Source organism: Schistocerca serialis, chromosome 3 (genome assembly GCF_023864345.2).
Source record: "Schistocerca serialis cubense isolate TAMUIC-IGC-003099 chromosome 3, iqSchSeri2.2, whole genome shotgun sequence".
NCBI lineage: Eukaryota > Metazoa > Arthropoda > Insecta > Orthoptera > Acrididae > Schistocerca > Schistocerca serialis.
In genome coordinates this window covers 277404274-277420925 of record NC_064640.1, presented here as the reverse complement: position 1 = coordinate 277420925, position 16652 = coordinate 277404274, and positions in this window count along the sequence as shown.

The following is a 16652-nucleotide window of genomic DNA, read 5'->3' as shown; positions in this document are numbered from 1 at the left end:
AACTTAACCACCTTTTGCACATTTTCAAGAAGAATGGATGCAACGAGAGACAAAGCCAACGTGCTATCAGGCAGAAAGTACGAGCCCAGCAGACAAATAATGATGAGGAGGAAATGACAATGGCGATCTGCTGTACGTTGGCAAAATATCAAACAAAATCGGCAGAACCCTGGCTCAACATGGCATTAAATGTGTTTTCCATCCATCTCCGAAAATGCATGTCCTATTATGTATGGTGAAAAATGACTTGAGGCTCCATAAATCAGGCAACTACCGTCCGTATTCCACGTAAATGCAGTAAGGCTTATGTCAGGGGGACTATATCGACAATCAAAGAAAGATGCAAGGAACACAGGAGACACGCCAAACTTGAGCAGCCATCAAACTCTGTGGTTGCAGAACACTGCATGGGTGCATGGGACTCCACGAAGTATGAAGAAACAGAAGCGCTAAGACAGACCTCGTCATTTTGGAACTGTGTTCTGAAGGAGGCAATTGAAATACGAGCCACTGAAGGGCTGATCAACAGAGACATGGAGTTCAGTCTCAGCAAAGCTTGGAACCCACCATTCAGCCAATAGAATCACAGCGTTGGCCGAGTGTTACTTCCGCACTCGACACAGGCCATAGGAGTACTAAGGGACCAGAGTTCACACGCGGCCTTCAGCGGGGTTGTCCCCCTCGGCACTCCACCTGGCGCAGTGTATGGCCAGCAATAGAGGAAGGGGTGGTTGGCGATAAGAGTATAAAGGAGGTGGTGGCAAAGATGCTCTTTCTACAGGTGCCAGTAAAACCTAACATCTGTCATTTCTTATTCTTTGGGTCCCTTGTGTGGTAGTCGCTTGTCATAATATTAACTGCTAATTGAGGTTTGTATGCCTGCGTGTAAGGTGATGCAATATTAACATACCATTATACTAACACGATGGGTCACATAAATAATCTTTAAGGGCTATATACAGCCCACAGGTTGTGAATTAGATACCCTTTCTGTAGAGGAAGCAACTCATCACTGGTACACTGTTATGACCATGATGTATTGCAGGCCTTTTGGGAAAGAAATTCAACAAGTTGCTGAAGCCTGTAGCAATAGTGGGCTCTAACTAGGTCATGTCTTCCAGAAAAACCATGCAAACACCAAGTGTGGTCCTTGTTGTGGCCCTTCAAACACTTTGTAAACTGCAGCTGCTTTTGTTGATTCCATTGTCTTGGTGGTTCCATAGGAAAGTGAAATGATGTAGGTTGATACCTTTTTGTAGCCTTTGCATTCTGTCAGATGTCTTCTTTATGCAGTCCTGGATGCAGCATTACATAGATGAACTGCAGCTGGTTCCATACTTCTGTCAAAGATGGCATCTTGCTGCTCATATTGGAACACAGACTACAGTAGTACCAAGAGGTACAGTAGCACCTAGGTGTCCTTGTCAGATTAGATTAGATTAGATTAATACTTGTTCCATAGATCATGAATACGACACTTCGTAATGATGTGGAACGTGTCAGGTTAATAAAAGACGTCTGTACAAGATATTACATTACACAAAATATTGCATGACACTAATGTTTAAGTTGTTTTTTTCCCTCCCTTAATTTATATCTAAAAATTCGGGCAATGAGTAGAAGGAGTTGTCATCCAGAAATTCTTTTAATTTATTTTTAAATGTTGGTTGGCTATCTGTCAGGCTTTTGATGCTGTTTGGTAGGTGACCAAAGACTTTTGTGGCAGCATAATTTACCCCTTTCTGTGCCAAAGTCAGATTTAACCCTGCATAGTGAAGATCATCCTTTCTCCTGGTGTTATAGCTATGCACACAGCTATTACTTTTGAACTGGGTTGGATTATTAACAACAAATTTCATAAGTGAATATATATACTGTGAGGTTACTGTGAGGATCCCTAGATCTTTAAATAGATGTCTGAAGGATGACTGTGGGTGGGCTCCAGCAACTATTCTGATTACACGTTTTTGAGCAATGAATACTTTTCTACTCAACGATGAATTATCCCAGAATATGATGCCATACGAAAGCAGTGAATGAAAGTAGGCATAGTAAGCTAATTTACTGAGATTCTTATCACCAAAATTTGCAATAACCCGAATAGCATACGTAGCTGAACTCAGACGTTTCAGCAAACCATCAATGTGTTGCTTCCAGTTTAACCTCTCATCAATGGACACACCTAAAAATTTTGAAAATTCTACCTCAGCTACAGACTTCTGTTCAAAGTCTATATTTATTACTGGAGTTGCGCCATTTACTGTACGGAACTGTATATACTGTGTTTTATCAAAATTTAAAGAGAGTCCGATTGCTGAGAACCACTTAATAATTTTGTGAAAAACATCATTTACAATTACATCACTTAGTTCTTGGTTTTTGGATGTTATTACTATACTTGTATCATCAGCAAAAAGAACTAACTTTGCATCTTCATCAATGTGGTATGGTAAGTCATTAATGTATATCAAGAACAGTAAAGGACCTAAGACCGAACCCTGTGGGACCCCGTACTTGATAGCCCCCCAGTTTGAGGAATCAGCTGTTGCTTTAACATTACATGAACCACTTATTTCAACTTTCTGCATTCTTCCAGTTAAGTATGAATTAAACCATTTGTGCACTGCCCCCCTCAAACCATAATGATTTAGCTCATCTAAAAGAATTCCATGATTTACACGATCAAAGGCTTTTGAGAGATCACAAAAAATACCAATGGGTGATGTCCGGTTATTCAGAGCATTTAATATTTGATCAGTGAAAGCGTATATAGCATTTTCTGTTGAAAAGCCTTTCTGAAAACCAAACTAACATTTTGCTAGTACTTTATTTTTACAAATATGGGAGGCTACTCTTGAATACATTACTTTCTCAAAAATTTTTGATAGAGCTGTCAGAAGAGAGATTGGGCGATAGTTGTTGACATCCGACGTATCCCCCTTTTTATGCAATGGTTTTACAATGGCATATTTCAGTCTAACGGGGAAAACATCCTGCTCCAAATAGCTATTACATACGTGGCTGAGAATCCTACTTATCTGTGGGGAACAAGCTTTAAGTACCTTGCTGGAAATGCCATCAATTCCGTAAGAGCTTTTACTTTTCAGTGAGTTTATTATTTTACTGATTTCAGAGGGAGAGGTTGGTGGAAATACAGTTGTTTCAAACTGCACAGGTATGGCCTCTTCTATTAGTAGCCTTGCCTCTTCTAGTGAAGATCTAGATCCTATTTTCTCCACAACATTTAAAAAATGATTATTGAAAATATTTTCAGTATCTGATTGTTTGTTAGTACACTTGTTATACAGTTTTATGGCACTAAAGTCTTCCTGTGCTCTTGGTTGCCCTGTTTCCCTTTCAATAATATTCCAAATTGCTTTAATTTTATTATCAGAGTTACTGATCTCAGACATGATACACATGCTTCAGGACTTTTCAATAACTTTTCTTAGTACCGCACAATAGTTTTTATAATATTGAACAATTTCGGTGTCAGTACTCCCTCTTGCTGTTAGATACAGTTCTCTTTTACTGTTGCAAGATATTCTTATTCCTTTAGTTAGCCAAGGTTTTTTATATGTTTTCTTGGAATTTTGTTTAACTATTTTCTTGGGAAAATAATTTTCAAATACCCTTAAAAATGTATCGTGAAATAAGTTATATTTCAAGTTTGCATCGGGTTCCTTACACACTTCATCCCAGTCTAGCTGCTGTAGGCTTTCCCTAAAGTTTCCAATATTTATATTGTTAATTGAACACACTGCTTTGAAATTCTGATTTGATATACTCCATGGAGCTATGTCATGTATTGTAACTAGCTGTGCACCATGATCTGAAAGACCATTCTCAACAGGATAAGCATTTATGTCCTTAAACTTATCTTGGTCTATAAAAAAGTTATCTATCAATGTCCTGCTGTTCTTTGTTATCCCAGTAGGAAAATCAATGACGGAGCTCAAATTGAAAGAACTGAGTAATACTACAAGGTCATACTTCCTATTACACTCTTTCAGGGAATCAACATTGAAATCCCCACAAATGATAATTTGCTTCCCCCTGTCTGACAGATAGCACAACAAAGCATCCAAGTTTTCTAGAAATAGCTGGAAATTCCCTGAGGGGGACCTATACACTGTTACAATCATGAAAGTGCCATCATTTAGTTTTAGTTCAGTGGCACATGCTTCCATATCTTGCTCTACACAATTTTTTTTTTTGTTTCTAAATTTTTTACACTGTGGAAGCTTTTGACATATATGGCAACTCCTCCTCTCATCATATTATCTCTACTTACATGTGCAGCTAATTTGTACCCATTGATGCTAACATTTTGCATATCAGTGACAATGTGATGCTCAGACAGGCATAGTACATATATTACATTCTCAGTTTCTATGTCTTCTAAACAAAGCAGAAGCTCATCAATTTTATTCTTCAATCCCCCAATATTTTGATGAAATATACTAACATTATTTTTCACTTTACTTTTGTGAGTATCTTGAACTTTTTTAACATCTTTAGTACTTGCCTGGCTGAGTTTCCCACTGGACACTGATCTTACACTAAAAAAGAGTTTCCACCATGAGATGTAGCTCCTCCCCCCTTTAAATTTCCTGCTATCAGCCCAGCCAGTTTACCCTTCCCTTTCTTGTTGAGGTGTAGGCCATGTCTAGTATAGTCCCACCTACAGAGTGAATCAACAGGAACCACACCAATGTGTGACTCTGCACCACATCCAAGTAGCCGTTCCAACTCCAAATTAACTCTCCTGACAGAAGAGCTCAAATGAGGTCGGTCGTGGCACTCCCGAACCGACACAAACCCAACACTGGTATGACTCGATGTTGATGCAATCTTTGTCAGGTCATGTCAGTCAATGCATTTGGCTCCTCTTCAGGTACTGTAGTGGAATCTTTGGACATAACAGCACATTGTACAACTGAGCAGACACTCTGGGGAGAGCTTGTACAGTTAAATTGTATATGGAACAATGCGTAAAATTTCATCCATTCGTTATATACCTAAGTGGTGTATGTTCTGTCAGACATGCCTGACGGGTCATATATCACTCAGATGTATACATTTCTGCAAGAGCGTGACCTCTCCTTGACTTTTGTTTCATGGGGATGCACTAATATCGTCCAAACGTCTACAGGAAACAGTAATCTGCAAGTAGGAGGTTAACAGACGAGGGACAATATGTTGCAACATGTGATTATGTTGAGGATTTTGGTCGAACAGAAAATGTGTCCAGATGGCCAGGGCAGTTAAGGCAATCGTTCTAGAGAACTGGAGCAACCGGATTTGTGTCCCAGTCCAGCACAAAGTTTCAACTTCAGTCATTGTATTGCCACAATACCCATGTGGCTGGAAATCATGAGTTTCCCACCCATTCTTTCCTTTTACTTCCCCATCTTCTATTTCATATAAATTCGTCCATTCCTTAGCATTTCTTAGTGATTTATATGTTTGTTGCCATCTAGATTTTTGATTATCCGCCAAACTTTACCTGTTTTTACACGCCCCTCCAGCTTCCTTTCATGTTGAAGCATTTTGTCTTTGATATATTTTTATTCTTTATAAGTTCAAATGGAAACGACATTTCTAAGATGATACATTTTCTCAGTTCAGCTAAGCTTGGGAGCAGTAATCAGGAGAAACTTTGTCCAAGAAATCAATCCAATGAGTTTAGAATAATAACAGAAAATTTATCAAGGTGAAATCTGAAGTGTAGTACTTCCTGATTAGTCCTGTCTTCTTGCTACATAACTGCATAAGTTCACGACATAATAATTTCTGTACAATTTTTTAAAATTTATTCTAGTCAGTTTGACCTGTAATCTTATTTTTAATTGAAACACCACATTTGTATTTATTTTTCAAAGTCAGCTACATGTAATAACAGTTACGGATTTAAAAATGGTGAATGCATATGACTGAAGGCTGTAATTCAAGGAGAAGTATGGAGGATGCATTAATCCACTGTCGATGTAGAATGGGTGATGATACAAGGAATATACAAGGTATTTGAGAACACTCTTGTACAGAACCCCAACGAAAATATGTTAAAACTGAAAATAGTGTTCTTCTTATAACCATTCAGTTTACTGGTTTAATTTGTTGCTGGAACTAGTATCAACAAATAGACATGACTGCTTTGAGGACATCTATGACCATGAGGTAGCTGTAGCAACAATTATCACCAAAGTACAAAGGGTAACTAAAACAAACAGAAAGATGTATAACTTAAGTAAACTGGATGAAGAGGTGTAAGTAGTGTTGTATCTCAGTAAGGAGCTTGAAACGTTTATTTCGGGAGAGGAGCATGTAGAACTGTGGCTCAGGTTTAGAAGAATAGCTTACCATGCACTGGCTAGAGGTGTAGGCATCCCTAGTGGAACAGTTCATGCTGTAAAGGACCCTCCATAGTATACAGCCACTGCAAAAATAAATTTCTACACAGAGACTACTACATAATAGGTGTAAAACAAGCATGAGGCTACAGATAAGGAGATCTACATCTACATGGATATTCTGCAAATCAATCGAAGCACCTTCACAATTCCCTATTATTCCAATCTCGTGTGCTCCCTGCCACCGTTGGAGAAGCAGCTGCAGCAGCAAGTCGTATACTCCTAGCTCACTCATTTGTTACATAGTTTAATTCTTAATTTCTTTGCGTGTTTTTGGTACTTGAATTGTTTAATTCATAAATTTCGGGCGTATTATAGTATTTGAGAGTTGTAGCATCGCGTCTTAGTACTGAATAGTGTAAATTCGCGTAGTCTCCTTCCGCCGCCGAGCAGTGTCAGCAGTGCGCAAGTAGCAGCATTACTGCATTTACTAGGCAATCTTGTATTTTAATAACCGTTTAAATTTTGTCGATTTGTTTGCGCTCTCTGTAGATTAGTTCAGACGTTCTTTGCAAAACAGTTTTTAGCATGGATAGGGACTGCAACTGCTGTGTTCGGATGCAGGCTGAGTTGGCATCCCTTCGCTCCCAGCTTCAGGCAGTGTTGGCTTCGGTCACACAGCTTGAGGCTGTTGCCAATGGGCATCACTGTGGGGGTCCGGATGGGAGTTTGTCGGGGACGGCCAGCTCGTCCCACGCATCCCCCGATCGGACTATGACTGTGGTTGCCCGGGATACTGCCCGCATTGAGGCTGATCCTTCACCTGTGGTAGAGTGGGAGGTCGTCTCAAGGTGTGGCAGGGGGCGAAAAACATTCCGGAGGGCTGAACGGAAGGCCTCTCCAGTTTGTCTGACGAACCAGTTTCAGGCTCTGTCTCAGGCTGATACTGATCTTCGGCCTGACATGGCTGCTTGTCCTGTTCCAGAGGTTGCCCCTCAGTCTGCAAGATCCGGGCAGTCGCAGAGGGTGGGCTTACTGGTAGTTGGGAGCTCCAACGTCAGGCGCGTAATGGGGCCCCTTAGGGAAATGGCAGCAAGAGAGGGGAAGAAAACCAATGTGCATTCCGTGTGCATACCGGGAGGAGTCATTCCAGATGTGGAAAGGGTCCTTCCGGATGCCATGAAGGGTACAGGGTGCACCCATCTGCAGGTGGTCGCTCATGCCGGCACCAATGATGTGTGTCGCTATGGATCGGAGGAAATCCTCTCTGGCTTCCAGTGGCTATCTGATTTGGTGAAGACTGCCAGTCTCACTAGCGGGATGAAAGCAGAGCTCACCATCTGCAGCACCGTCAACAGGACTGACTGCGGACCTTTGGTACAGAGCCGAGCGGAGGGTCTGAATCAGAGGCTGAGATGGTTCTGCGACCGTGTGGGCTGCAGATTCCTCGACTTGCGCCATAGGGTGGTGGGGTTTCGGGTTCTGCTGGATAGGTCAGGAGTCCACTACACGCAACAAGCGGCTACACGGGTAGCAGGGGTTGTGTGGCGTGGGCTGGGCGGTTTTTTAGGTTAGATGGCCTTGGGCAAGTACAGAAAGGGCAACAGCCTCAACGGGTGTGGGGCAAAGTCAGGACATGCGGGGACCACGCAGCAATCGGTATTGTAATTGTCAACTGTCGAAGCTGCGTTGGTAAAGTACCAGAACTTCAAGCACTGATAGAAAGCACTGAAGCTGAAATCGTTATAGGTACAGAAAGCTGGCTTAAGCCAGAGATAAATTCTGCCGAAATTTTTACAAAGGTACAGACGGTGTTTAGAAAGGATAGATTGCATGCAACCGGTGGTGGAGTGTTCGTCGCTGTTAGTAGTAGTTTATCCTGTAGTGAAGTAGAAGTGGATAGTTCCTGTGAATTTTTATGGGTGGAGGTTACACTCAACAACCGAGCTAGGTTAATAATTGGCTCCTTTTACCGACCTCCCGACTCAGCAGCATTAGTGGCAGAACAACTGAAAGAAAATTTGGAATACATTTCACATAAATTTTCTCAGCATGTTATAGTCTTAGGTGGAGATTTCAATTTACCAGATATAGACTGGGACACTCAGATGTTTAGGACGGGTGGTAGGGACAGAGCATCGAGTGACATTATACTGAGTGCACTATCCGAAAATTACCTCGAGCAATTAAACAGAGAACCGACTCGTGGAGATAACATCTTGGACCTACTGATAACAAACAGACCCGAACTTTTCGACTCTTTAAGTGCAGAACAGGGAATCAGTGATCATAAGGCCGTTGCAGCATCCCTGAATATGGAAATTAATAGGAATATAAAAAAAGGGAGGAAGGTTTATCTGTTTAGCAAGAGTAATAGAAGGCAGATTTCAGACTACCTAACAGATCAAAACGAAAATTTCTGTTCCGACACTGACAATGTTGAGTGTTTATGGAAAAAGTTCAAGACAATCGTAAAATGCGTTTTAGACAGGTACGTGCCGAGTAAAACTGTGAAGGACGGGAAAAACCCATCGTGGTACAACAACAAAGTTAGGAAACTACTGCGAAAGCAAAGAGAGCTTCACTCCAAGTTTAAACGCAGCCAAAACCTCTCAGACAAACAGAAGCTAAACGATGTCAAAGTTAGCGTAAGGAGAGCTATGCGTGAAGCGTTCAGTGAATTCGAAAGTAAAATTCTATGTACCGACTTGACAGAAAATCCTAGGAAGTTCTGGTCTTACGTTAAGTCAGTAAGTGACTCGAAACAGCATATCCAGACACTCCAGGATGATGATGGCATTGAAACAGAGGATGACACGCGTAGAGCTGAAATACTAAACACCTTTTTCCAAAGCTGTTTCACAGAGGAAGACCGCACTGCAGTTCCTTCTCTAAATCCTCGCACAAACGAAAAAATGGCTGACATCGAAATAAGTGTCCAAGGAATAGAAAAGCAACTGGAATCACTCAATAGAGGAAAGTCCACTGGACCTGACGGGATACCAATTCGATTCTACACAGAGTACGCGAAAGAACTTGCCCCCCCTTCTAACAGCCGTGTACCGCAAGTCTCTAGAGGAACGGAGGGTTCCAAATGATTGGAAAAGAGCACAGGTAGTCCCAGTCTTCAAGAAGGGTCGTCGAGCAGATGCGCAAAACTATAGACCTATATCTCTGACGTCGATCTGTTGTAGAATTTTAGAACATGTTTTTTGCTCGAGTATTATGTCGTTTTTGGAAACCCAGAATCTACTATGTAGGAATCAACATGGATTCCGGAAACAGCGATCGTGTGAGACCCAAAAAAAATGGTTCAAATGGCTCTGAGCACTATGGGACTCAACTGCTGAGGTCATTAGTCCCCTAGAACTTAGAACTAGTTAAACCTAACTAACCTAAGGACATCACAAACATCCATGCCCGAGGCAGGATTCGAACCTGCGACCGTAGCGGTCTTGCGGTTCCAGACTGCAGCGCCTTTAACCGCACGGCCACTTCGGCCAGCGTGTGAGACCCAACTCGCTTTATCTGTTCATGAGACCCAGAAAATATTAGATACAGGCTCCCAGGTAGATGCTATTTTTCTTGACTTCCGGAAGGCGTTCGATACAGTTCCGCACTGTCGCCTGATAAACAAAGTAAGAGCCTACGGAATATCAGACCAGCTGTGTGGCTGGATTGAAGAGTTTTTAGCAAACAGAACACAGCATGTTGTTATCAATGGAGAGGCGTCTACAGACGTTAAAGTAACCTCTGGCGTGCCACAGGGGAGTGTTATGGGACCATTGCTTTTCACAATATATATAAATGACCTAGTAGATAGTGTCGGAAGTTCCATGCGGCTTTTCGCGGATGATGCTGTAGTATACAGAGAAGTTGCAGCATTAGAAAATTGTAGCGAAATGCAGGAAGATCTGCAGCGGATAGGCACTTGGTGCAGGGAGTGGCAACTGTCCCTTAACATAGACAAATGTAATGTATTGCGAATACATAGAAAGAAGGATCCTTTATTGTATGATTATATGATAGCGGAACAAACACTGGTAGCAGTTACTTCTGTAAAATATCTGGGAGTATGCGTGCGGAACGATTTGAAGTGGAATGATCATATAAAATTAATTGTTGGTAAGGCGGGTACCAGGTTGAGATTCATTGGGAGAGTACTTAGAAAATGTAGTCCATCAACAAAGGAGGTGGCTTACAAAACACTCGTTCGACCTATACTTGAGTATTGCTCATCAGTGTGGGATCCGTACCAGATCGGTTTGACGGAGGAGATAGAGAAGATCCAAAGAAGAGCGGCGCGTTTCGTCACAGGGTTATTTGGTAACCGTGATAGCATTGAGGAGATGTTTAATAAACTCAAGTGGCAGACTCTGCAAGAGAGGCGCGCTGCATCGCGGTGTAGATTGCTCGCCAGGTTTCGAGAGGGTGCGTTTCTGGATGAGGTATCGAATGTATTGCTTCCCCCTACTTATACCTCCCGAGGAGATCACGAATGTAAAATTAGAGAGATTAGAGCGCGCACGGAGGCTTTCAGACAGTCGTTCTTCCCGCGAACTATACGCGACTGGAACAGGAAAGGGAGGTAATGACAGTGGCACGTAAAGTGCCCTCCGCCACACACCGTTGGGTGGCTTGCGGAGTATAAATGTAGATGTAGATGTATAGCGCGCGGAAAGAACGAACACCTATATCTTTCCGTACAAACTCTGATTTCCCTTATTTTATCGTGATGATCGTTTCTCCCTATATAGGTCGGTGTCAACAAAATATTTTCGAATTCGGAGGAGAAAGTTGGTGATTGGAATTTCGTGAGAAGATTCTGTCGAACGAAAAACGCCCTTCTTTTAATAATGTCCAGCCCACATCCTGTATAATTTCAGTGTCACTCTATCCCATATTACGCGATAATACAAAACGTGCAGTCCTTCTTTCAACTTTTTCGATGTTCTCCGTTAGTCCTATCTGGCAAGGATCCCACACCGCGTAGCAGTATTCTAAAAGACGACGGACAAGCGTAGTGTAGGCAGTCTCCTTAGTAGATCTGTTACATTTTCGAAGTAACTGCCAATAAAACGCAGTCTTTGGTTAGCCTTCTCCACAGCATTTTCTATATGTTCCTTCCAATTTAAGTTGTTCGTAATTGTAATTCCTAGGTATTTAGTTGAATTTACGACCTTTGTATTTGACTGATTTATCGTGTAACCGAAGTTTAACGGATTCCTTTTAGCACTTATGTGGATGACCTCTAACTTTTCGTTATTTAGGGTCAACTGCCAATTTTCGCTCCATACAGACGTCTTTTCTAATTCGTTTTGCAGTTTATTTTGATCTTCTAATGACTTTATTAGTCGATAAACGACAGCGTCATCTGCAAACAACCATAAGACGGCTGCTCAGATTGTCTCCAAAATAGTATATACTCGTAGATAAGGAATAGCAAACTGCCTATAACACTACCTTGGCTAACGCCAGAAATCACTTCTGTTTTACTCAATGACTTTCCGTCAGTTACTGCAAACTGTGACCTCTCTGACAGGAAGTCACATAACTGAGACGATATTCCATAAGCACGCAATTTCACTATAAGCCGCTTAAGCAGTACAGTATCAAAAGATTTCTGGAAATCCAGAAATACGGAGTCGATTTGAAATCCCTTGTCAATAGCTCTCAACACTTCATGCGAATAAAGAGTTAGTTGTGTTTCACAAGTACGATGTTTTCTTCGAGGTAATTCATACTGTTCGAACACAATATATGTTCCAGAATCCTGCTGCATATCGACGTTAATGGTATGAGCCTGTAATGATGTGGATTACTCCTACTACCTTTCTTGAATATTGGTGTGACCCGTGAAACTTTCCAGTCCTCGGGTGCGAATCTTCCGTCGAGCGAACTGTTGTATATGATTGTCAAGTATGGAGTTAATGTATCAGCATACTCTGAAAGGAACCTAAATGGTATACAGTCTGGACCAGAAAAGTTGCTTTTATTTAATGATTTAAGTTGCTTCACTACTCCTAGGATATTTAGTTCTACGTTACTCGTGTTGGCAGCTGTTCTTGGTTCGAATTCTGTTGTGAAGGCATTTCGTAAGGCTGTGTTTAGTAACTCTACTTTGGCACCACTGTCTTCGATAGTATCTCCATTGCTATCGTGCAGAGAAGGCATTGATTGTTTCTTGCTGCTAACATACTTCCTATGCGACCAGAATCTCTCTGGATTTTCTGCCAGGTTTCGAGACAAAGTTTCGTTGTGGGAACTGTTATAAGCATCTCGCATTGAAGTCCGCGCTAAATTTCAAGCTTCTGTAAAAGATCGCGAATCATATGGATTTAGCGTCTGTTTAAATTTGGTATGTTTGTTTCCTTGTTTCTGCAACAGTGTTCTGACCCGGATCAGCTCCGTCGTTTGGTAATTTATTTGGTATAACTCTCTAAATTGCTGCCGATACTATTTCTCTGAATTCAAGCCACATCTGGTCTACATTAATTTGGAAGGAGTGTCTCTCAGGAAGGCGTCAAGTGAATTTTTATCTGCTTTTTTGAATAGGTATATTTTTCGTTTACTTTGGAGGATTTGGGGTTTACAATATTCAATCTCGCTGCAACAACCCTGTGTTCACTAATCCCTGCATCCATTGTGATGCTCATTATTAACTCAGGATTATTTGTTGCTAAGAGGTCAAGTGTGTTTTCATGCTGCATGAAACGGATTTGGCTGTCAAGAAAGCATTGCCTGAAGCCTTCGACTACTGTATCACAATATAGTCAAAGGATCTCTCAGAAAATCCAAAATTCCTGTCATATATAAAGGCTGTTAATTCCTGTCATATATAAAGGCTGTTAATGGTACCAGTGTCCAGTGATTCATGGATGAGACAGTAATTGAAATTGAGGTTACAAAGCAAAAATGCTGAACTCCATTTACAAATGTTCCTTTAAAATGGAAAATCCAGGATACTAACATAACTTAATTCTAACATGATGGACAATTTTGGTGTTAGTGGTGTTGAAGAAACAGCTGAAATCTTTAAAATTGAACAAATGTCCAGGACGTGATGAATTTCTCTAGTATTCTATACTGAATTTCCAGCTGTAGTCAGCCCCTCTTTCACCCATAATCTACTTTAGATTACTCGAACAAAAACTCTGCCCAGCAGTTGAAAGAAAGACAGACGACATCGGTCTACAAGTAAGGTAGCATGAATGAACCACAAAACTACCATCCAGCGCCCTTGTCATCCAGTTGTTGTAAAATTTAGAATATGTTCTAAGCTCAAACTCAATGAGGTATCTTGAACAGAATGACAGCATCCATGCCATCCAGCATGTGAGACATGACATGCACTTTTCTCACATGTCATGCTGAATCACATGGATCAAGGCAGTCCAGGAGATGCAACGAGTTCTCGATTTCTAAAAGGCATTTCACCACAGTCTATTCTGTGCATATGACATCAAAGGTACGATTGTATGAGGTACCAGGATGGAGAGTAATCAATAGATGTAGAACTAACTTCAGGTGTACCTCTGGAGAAATGTATTAGGACCATTGCTGTTCATGTTTTATACACTGACGGAAAAAAAAATCGCTACATCAAGAATAAGTTGGTAGGCGTGTTTCTCCATCTGAAAGATGATGTCACTTCCAATTTCGCGCCAGTCCCATAAGAGTAGCGCTAGTAGGGCCACTAAGAGGAAGCAAAATAGGTTTGCTTTAAATATACGAGGGCCGTTCAGAAAGTAACCTCCGGTTGATTTAAAAAAATACACCAAGTTAAATAAAAATATTTTAATATATACATCTTACAACTACATCTTTGCACTATTTTTCTACATAGTCTCCATAGCGATTGAGGCACTTATCGTATCTCTTCACAAGCTTTGAAATTCCTTCTGCATAAAAATCACCCGCTTGTGCCTGGAGCCAGCCTGTGACCGCATCTTTGAGCTCTTCGTTGTCATCAAACCGCTGTGACCCGAGCCATTTCTTCAAATGCATGAAGAGGTGATAATCACTTGGCGCCAGGTCTGGGCTGTAAGGTGGATGGTTGATAACGTCCCACTTGAAGGACACAAGAAGGGCCGTTGTTCTGCGAGCAGAGTGAGGACGGGCGTTATCGTGCAAAAAAACGATACCGGAAGTCAGCATACCACGGCGTTTGTTCTGTATAGCCCGTTGTAACTTTTTTATTGTTTCACAGTACACGTCTTGATTAATGGTCGTACCACGTTCCATGAATTCAACCAACAACACCCCTTTGGCATCCCAAAACACCGTTGCCATCAGTTTTCTGGCAGAAAAATCTTGCGAGGCTTTTCTTGGTTTGGTAGGCGAATTTGAATGTGCCCACATCTTTGATTGTTCTTTTGTCTCAGGGTTCACGTACTTAATCCAGGTTTCGTCACTGGTCACGATTCTGTTTAACAATGGTTCTCCTTCGTCCTCATAACGTGACAGAAAGTCTAATGCAGAGGCCATTCTTTGAGTTTTGTGGTGGTCGGTAAGAATTTTGGGCACCCATCGTGCACAGAACTTACGGTAACCCAATCTTGCTGTCACTATCTCGTACAAGAGAGTCTTAGAAATCTGTGGAAAACCAGTAGACAACTCCGACATTGAGAAACGTCGATTTTCACGAACTTTTGCATCAACTGTCTGAACGAGTTCGTCAGTCACCAATGATGGTCTACCACTCCTCTCTTCATCATGAACGTTTTCTCGTCCACTTTTAAATAAACGTACCCATTCACGGACAACTCCTTCACTCATAACTCTTGGTCCGTACACGGCACAAAGCTCACGATGAATAGCTGCTGCAGAATATCCTTTAGCTGTAAAAAACCTTATGACAGCACGCACTTCACATTTGGCGGGGTTTTCTATTGCAGCACACATTTCAAACTGCCACAAAAACTAAACTAGCGCAGGTACGACGTTCACTCGACCACGGCTTGATGCCGACTGACCTGTTGAGTGCGTGAACGCACAGATGGCGTCGCTACTCCCCCCACAACCCGCACTGTGACCAATCGGAGGTTACTTTCTGAACCGCCCTCGTACGTTATAATGATCATGTGCATTAGTTACCTTTGAGATTGGACATCGTGAGTTGATGTTAGTCAAGAATGACTTTAGGGCATTATCAGCATTTCACTGAGCTTGGACGAGGCCATGTAATAGGACTACATGAAGCTGGAACTGGATGTTCCTTTCGTGATTTTGCGGGAAGACTTGGCAGGAATGTAGCCACTGTGCATGACTGCTGGCAGCGGTGGTCACGGGAATGTATGACCACAAGATGAGCTGGCTCCGGACGGCCATGTGACACTACGAAGAGGGACGACCATCGTGTTCGAAGTGCCGCTCTGGCGCATTCTAGTGCTTCTGCAGCAGCAGTCTGAGCAGCAGTTGGCATCACAGTGACACAACGAACTGCTGCAAATCGGTTATTTCAAGGACAGCTCCGAGCCAGACACCCTTTAGCGTGTATTCCACTGACCCCAAACCTCCACCATTTGCTTCAGTAGCGTCAGAACTCAATGGAGGGCAGGGTGGAGGACTGTTGTGTTTTCTGATGAAAGCTGGTTCTGCCTCGGTGCCAGTGACGGCTGTGTATTAAAGACCTTGTAGACAATATTAACTGATGTGTCGACAGAAGTGCCGACACAGTGTTATTTTGAGGGGGCCGATATGCAAGCTATAAGCTCCCGCAGAATATCTTGAAGTCTGAAACAGGACGCTCAATGAATGCTATAAAGAAAAGTACGTTGCTTTGGGAATACTTAACTTTAATCCATCCTTGTTGTATACATCGTTCTTGTTGAGACATACTTTAGACGATAATTATCAATTGCTATGTAAGGCTAATGGCGCCTTGCTAGGTCGTAGCTATGGACTTAGCTGAACGCTCTTCTAACTATCTGCTCGGCTAATGAGCGATGCTTCATCAGTGTAGTCGCTAGCAATGTCGTCCGTACAACTGGGGCGAGTGCTATCCGTATCTCGAGACCTGCCTTGTGGTGGCGCTCGGTCTGCGATCACACAGTGGCGACACGCGGGTCCGACATGTACTAATGGACCGCGGCCGATGTAAAGCTACCACCTAGCAAGTGTGGTGTCTGGCGGTGACACCACATTAACATTTCCGAAATGGAGCAGAGTCTGACAAGTATGGCGTTTTTATTTATCTTTTCCGTCCTGATTATGCTATTTGCACCAAATTTTGCAGACAGTATTCACATATACCACTGAATGTACTTGCAAAGCTATATCAGCGTATGATACATAGTT